This window comes from Berghia stephanieae, chromosome 9, assembly GCF_034508935.2.
Source record: "Berghia stephanieae isolate SIO BIC M18660-M18661 chromosome 9, UCSD_Bste_1.3, whole genome shotgun sequence".
In the NCBI taxonomy this organism is placed as follows: domain Eukaryota; kingdom Metazoa; phylum Mollusca; class Gastropoda; order Nudibranchia; family Aeolidiidae; genus Berghia; species Berghia stephanieae.
The window spans coordinates 5,896,662-5,904,161 of record NC_088368.1 but is presented as its reverse complement, the minus strand read 5'-3'; the positions used below and the strand labels follow the sequence as shown (position 1 = coordinate 5,904,161).

At 38.2% G+C, this 7,500-nt stretch overlaps 1 protein-coding gene across 1 annotated transcript in view; it reads left to right on the top strand.

Moving 5' to 3' along the window:
* Window positions 1-7,500, top strand: part of LOC144979554 (uncharacterized) — a 117,065-nt gene that overhangs the window by 38,147 nt on the left and 71,418 nt on the right. The gene's annotated exons all lie outside the window — the stretch shown is intronic.

The window sequence follows — 7,500 nt, the reverse complement described above, 5'->3', positions numbered from 1 at the left end:
AGATGAGCAGATTATTGATGGATCGTGTTTAGGTTAAAAAACAAAACAAAACAACCTCATAACACATGGTGATATCGCCTAACAGATATCATGTCTCGTCCTACATGTCACTCGTTGCTGTTGGACACGGGCTCCCTTGTAAAAAAAATAATTAAAAGTTAAAAAAACAACAAGAGCAACAACAAGATTTTGAGCAGGTTAACTGGATATTGCCCTGTATAAAAGATCACGTTTTTAGATGTATAGATAGTATGCGCTTAGCCAAGGAGTTCACAACATTGTCATCCGGAAGTATAACGGACCAACACACAGACCATGTGTAACCATGAACTTTTATAGTCTGGTTAATACAGTTTAGTGAGAACAACTCACAAACGAGGATGGCAAAAACAATAACAAAGGCCTGAGTGACGTCATCTGCATACTATCTATACTAATTAAATAACCAGCCCAAGCCATCTACAAACCATCTGTTTCCGAAAGGCTGGGGAAACCAATAATCACTAATTGTGTTATATAATCACTAAAGCCCATCTCGTTATGACATGATGTGTTAAATGGTAAGTATGCATGTAATCTTACAGCTTACTCTCAGGTACATAATCAGATAAACAGATGCTGGTTATAATGAATTGCGTTTAGGTAAACAAAAAACCCTCATAACATCCGCCGGCCGATTATAGATAGTTCGAAGATGACGCCACTCAGGTCTTTATTATTGTTTTTTTGCCATCCGCGTTTATGATTAATGCTCACTGAACTGTATTAACCTGACTATAAACGTTCATGGATACACAGTTCTGTGTGTTGGGCCGTTATACTTCCGGATGGCAATGTTATGAGCTTCTTAGCCAAGCGCATACTATCTATAGATAGAACGAAGATGACGTAACGTCCTCAAACATGGACCTTAAAAAAAACGGAACAATTGGTCGCCTTGAAAGACAGGTCGTAACGTAATGTTGAGTGTTGTTAATCACCATCCGAGTGACAATGATTGCAAAACTCTATCCTGCGCGTTTGTCTTTAGGTAAAATACTTCACTCACACACACACACACACACACACACACACACACACACACACACACATTGCTGTCAGGGGACTCGGATGTGAACGACTAACTCGGCTTTAGGCACTGACCGATGGTTTTAGGAGTGTTGGTACGAATGAGACTCCCAACGTGAGATTTGTACTGTTTGAGATAAAAAAAAATTCGTTCTATGTGCTTTGCTGAGGAAATTATCATTGTAAATCCATAGAAAATGCTCTACAATATCGTTAATATCTTTTACGATATATATATATATATATATATATATATATATATATATATATATATATATATAGATAGATAGATAGATAGAATGCGCTTGGCCAAGGAGTTCACAACATTGCCATCCGGAAGTATAACGGACCAACACACAAATTCTGTGTAACTATGAACTTTTATAGTCTGGTTAATACAGTTTAGTGAGAACAACTCACAAACGCGGATGGCAAAAACAATAACAAAGGCCTGAGTGACGTCATCTGCATACTATCTAGAGAGAGAGAGAGAGAGAGAGAGAGAGAGAGAGAGAGAGAGAGAGAGAGAGAAGAGGGAAAGAGAGAGAGGAGAGAGAGTGGTGTACGGAAAGAGACTATTTATTTATTGATGAGTTGTGTTAAATAAGAAGGAGCGAATACAAATAAAACAACTAATATACCCCCCCAATAAGGTTAAACGCTGTGCGTATAAACAAAAAGCCAGAGTGAGTACACATCGCGCGTGCTTCGCAACCAAAACCAATACATTACGACGTGCATTGCATTCCGCATTCCTTCCACCCCGCCAGCCAGCCACTGGTCGCCAGGACAGTCAACACACACAACAAACACACGCGCGCTCTCTCCTTCGAAGTGACCAGAACAACACCACAACGACATCTAACACCAGCCAGTCAATGTTTTGATTGGAAAATACGCCACCAGCACCAGCACCGCCGCCGTCGTCGCCATTCTGCCCTCCTCCTCCTCTTCCTCTTCCTCCTCCTCGGCCTCTTCTTCCTCTTCTTCTCGTGCTCCTTCCGTTACTCACTCTCCCATCTACGATAAATTCACCACCCTCACACCATTCATCATCATTATTACTAGTAGTAATTCTGTAGTAGTTGTTCTTATGATATCATACTATTGAATGAACGGGAATGTAAGATGTACACATCAGTTCAATCGGACGGTCGATGTTGTACCGACAGGGTCTTCTGGTGAGAAAAACAAATGTTACAGTGCAGTTAAATGTTACTATTCGAAAATGTTACACCTAGTTTTCTTGTGAGTTATTGGTACTCTTATCGAAATAGGTTGACTTATTATATATTGAAACACTGATGCGATGAAAGTTGTCGGTTATTATCCTAGGTGTTGTAACGGATATCTTACATAAATTAGTTAGAGAGTTAGTGTTACGTACGCCAAGTTTTCTTGTGTGTTATTGTTACACCAATTGGAATATATCACGACGCTGGCGCCATGCGATTTGTGGTTTATTTTCATCGATTTTAACGGGTTATTCACTGATGTCGCTCCACTTTTTCTTGTGTGTTTTGTGACACCTGTTAATTATTAGTAGTACTCCGTAGTAGTTGTTCTGATGATATCATTTTTTTTTTCACTAAAAATTGATAATTTATATTGTAAAGTGCCCATGGCTTGCTTTTTTTTTTTACACGAGAATGAGCCCTGTATAAATGTGTATTATTATTATTATTATTATTATTATTATTATTATTATTATTGAATGAACGGGAAAATAAGATGTACATCAGATCCATTGGACGATAGATATTCAACCGACAGGGTCTTCTGGTGAGAAAAACATAAATTGTTACAGTGCAGATAAATGTTACTATTCGAAAATGTTACCATTAAGTTTTCTTGTGAGTTATTGTTACCTCTAATATATTACAACACTGTTGAGATATAAGGTGTAGGTTATCACCATTGGTGTAACGGATTACTATAACATTCATTGCATAAAAAAGTGTAAGTGTTACACCAAGTTACTTGTGTACCTCTAAGATATTACAACATTGTTGAGATATAAGGTGTAGGTTATCACCATTGGTGTAACGGATTACTATACCATGCATTGCATAAAAAGTGTAAGTGTTACACCAAGTTACTTGTGTACCTCTAAGATATTACAACATTGTTGAGATATAAGGTGTAGGTTATCACCATTGGTGTAACGGATTACTATACCATGCATTGCATAAAAAGTGTAAGTGTTACACCAAGTTACTTGTGTACCTCTAAGATATTACAACACTGTTGAGATATAAGGTGAAGGTTATCACCATTGGTGTAACGGATTACTATACCATGCCTTGCATAAAAAGTGTAAGTGTTACACCAAGTTACTTGTGTACCTCTAAGATATGACAACACTGTTGAGATATAAGGTGTAGGTTATCACCATGAGTGTAACGGATTACTATAGATAGTTCGAAGATGACGTCACTCATGTCTTTGTTATTGTTTTTTGCCATCCGCGTTTGTGAGTAATGCTCACTGAACTGTATTAACCCGACTATAAACGTTCATGGATAAACACAGTTTTGTGTGTTGGTCCGTTATACTTCCGGATGGCAATGTTATGAGCTTCTTAGCCAAGCGCATACTATCTATAACATTCATTGCATAAAACGTGCGAGTGTTACATCTAAGTATTGAAGTGTGTTATTGTTACACACTGTGATGAGATGCAAATCCTAGGTTATTATTATATTCTTGCTGTGACGGATTTACTATAGATAGTATGCAGATGACGTCACTCAGGCCTTTGTTATTGTTATTGCCATCCGCGTTTGTGAGTTGTTCTCACTAAACTGTATTAACCAGACTATAAAAGTTCATGGTTACACAGAGTTTGTGTGTTGGTCCGTTATACTTCCGGATGGCAATGTTGTGAACTCCTTGGCCAAGCGCATTCTATCTATTGATGAGATGTAAGTTGTGGGCTATTATCATAGTTATTGTAACGGATTACTATAACACGAATTGGCTAAATTATAGTGTTAGTGGTACACCAAGTTTTCCTGTGTTTTTTTGTTGTTACACCTATTGAATTTATCTCCGAATGATGGAATGTTACATTGTAGGTCATTTTCATCGATTTTGTAACGGGTTACTTTAATATTATTGCCTTAAAAGTATTACACCAAGTTTTATTGTGTGTTACTGTTACACTCATTAAATATGCGAGACTGGTGGAGAGAATGTTGTGAATTGTCTACATTCATTGTTGATTCAAATGGACTACTTTAATAACCAGTGTCTATAGATAGTTCGAAGATGACGTCAGTCAGGTCTTTGTTATTGTTTTTTTTTTTCCATCCGCGTTTATGAGTAATGCTCACTGAACTGTATTAACCTGACTATAAACGTTCAAGGATACACACAGTTTTGTGTGTTGGTCCGTTATACTTCCGGATGACAATGTTATGAGCTTCTGAGCCAAGCGCATACTATCTATATGGAGTATAGATAGAATGCGATTGGCCAAGGAGTTCACAACATTGCCATCCGGAAGTATAACGGACCAACACACAAACTCTGTGTAACCATGAACTTTTATAGTCTGGTTAATACAGTTTAGTGAGAACAACTCACAAACGCGGATGGCAAAAACAATAACAAAGGCCTGAGTGACGTCATCTGCATACTATCTATAGATAGAATGCGCTTGGCCAAGGAGTTCACAACATTGCCATCCGGAAATATAACGGACCAACACACAAACTCTGTGTTACCATGAACTTTTATAGTCTGGTTAATACAGTTCAGTGAGCATTACTCATAAACGCGGATGGAAAAAAAACAATAACAAAGGCCTGAGTGACGTCATCTGCATACTATCTATATAAGTTAACACATAGTTTTATGTGTTGGTTCTATTGGTCAAGCGTCAGAATAGTGGATATTTTATTTAGACACATACTATCGATAGTAAAACCTGTGTAGCTTGCTAGGTTTACCAATCACAGCCATGGTTTATATTACAAGACAGTCTGAGAGGCGTGGTTATCTAGGTGTCTATCTTAACACCCATTGATTACTCTGTGCAATTAACCAGTAGAATTTTGACCAATCAAAACATGGAATTTGTGACACACCCTCATACGTGCTCGGGCAAACATAGTTGTTTGTTTATAAACAGTAACGTGAATAAAATCGACCAATCACTGATCATTGTTATTGTCTTTATACCGCCAAATGGGTGACAAGTTATCACACGATTTCCTCGATCAGATAATAAACGTTTAAATTTACACCCAGTTTTCTGTGTTAGTTCTATTGATCAACCGGTTGAACAGTGAATATTTTACTTAAACACATACCATCAATCGTAAAAACCTGTGTTGTTTGCTGTGTCTACCAATCACTACGATTGTTTACATTATGTCCGAGGGGCGTGGTTATCTACCTGTCTATAAGGTAGTGGGTTCCTTGATATTAATAGTTATAGCCTGATCAATCATATCGTCACAGAAAAGTATGTGTAACCTTTGACGATTATATATAATACAGTCAGTCTGATTGGGCGAATCTAATCGTAGCCATTTTAACGTATAGATAGAATGCGCTTGGCCAAGGAGATCACAACATTGCCATCCGGAAGTAGAACGGACCAACACATACACTCTGTGTAACCATGAACTTTCATAGTCTGGTTAATACAGTTTAGTGAGAACAACTCACAAACGCGGATGGCAAAAACAATAACAAAGGCCTGAGTGACGTCATCTGCATACTATCTATAGCCTGAGACTGACCAAAAAATGACGTCAAAAGACAAGTCTTTGGCCACAACAGAAAACAAATCGTGAGTTGTATTCAATAGTTCAACCAATGAGATCACTTGTTTCCCTGAGCTCTTCTCTACTAACAACAACTCACTAGAGGGTACACAAACCGAAAAAAAATGACGTCAAACTATACGTCTTAGAGGGTTCTACCGTAGCCATCGTTGTTATAACCTGATACTGAAATCCAAAAGAACTGGCAGTTTGACGTCATTATTTGGTTTTTCTACCGCCTTGTGAGTTGTCGTTAGTAGAGCTCATGGAAACAAGTTATTTCATTGGTTGAACTATTGAATACAACTCACGATTTGTTTTCTTTTGTGGCAAAAGACTGGCATTTTGACGTCAATTTTTGGTCAGTATCTCAGGCCATAACTTTACGAAGGCCACGGTTCTACTGTCAGGCTCTATGTTAACGATGGCTACGATCTAATGGGCAATAGTGTATCTGCCATATACGTGTAGCCTGACACTGACCAAAAAATGACGTCAAAAGAGAAGTCTACAGTCACAAAGGAAGACAGACCATGAGTTGTATTCAATAGTTCAATCAATGGGATCATTTGTTTCCTTGAGCACTACTGACAACTCACTTGGCCCTGCAAAAACCATAACTTTACGAAGGCCACGGTGTCAGGCCGTGGCCTTCGAAAAGTTTTGGCCTGACACTGACCAAAAAATGACATCATAATGCCAGTCTTTGGCCACAAAAGAAATCAAATCGTGAGTTGTATTCAATAGTTCAACCAATGCGACCACTTGTTTCCATGAGCACTACTAACGACAACTCACTAGACGGTGCAAAAAACAAATAATGACGTCAAAATGCTCGTCTTTTTGGGTTTCAGTGCCAGGCTATAGAGAGTATGCGCTTGGCTAAGAAGCTCATAACATTGCCATCCGGAAGTATAGCGGACCAACACACAAAACTGTGTGTATCCATGAACGTTTATAGTCAGGTTAATACAGTTCAGTGAGCATTACTCATAAACGCGGATGGCAAAATACAATAACAAAGACCTGAGTGACGTCATCTTCGAACTATCTATAACATAACGATGGCGACGGTTTCAGGCTATAAGTTAACGCCCAACTATTGGTATAGATAGTATGAAGTTGACGTCATTCGGGTCTTTGTTATTACTTTTTGCCATCCGTGTTTATGAGTAATTCTCACTAAACTGTAATAAACTAGACGTTCAAGGTCACACATAGTTTTGTGTGTTGGTCCGTTAAATTTCCGGATGGCAATGTTCTGAGTTTCTAAGTCAAGCGCATATAGATAGTATGCGTTTGGCTAAGAAGCTCATAACATTGCCACCCGGAAGTATAGCGGACGAACACACAAAACTATGTGTAACCATGAACTTTTCTAGTCTGGATAATACAGTTTACTGAGGATTACTCATAAACGCGGATGGCAAAAAGTAATAACAAAGACCCGAATGACGTCATCTTCAATCTATCTATATCTATAAAAACAATAACAAAGAACAGAGTGATGTCAACTGCCTTATTTCTATTGTTTATTAACAAACAGACAGCTATATTTACCCGAGTGGGCCTTAGGGTGTGTCAGCACATATCCCGCTTTTTGATTGGTAAATAAAAAGTCTACTGGTTAATTCTTTCCTGTGGCACATAACAACTT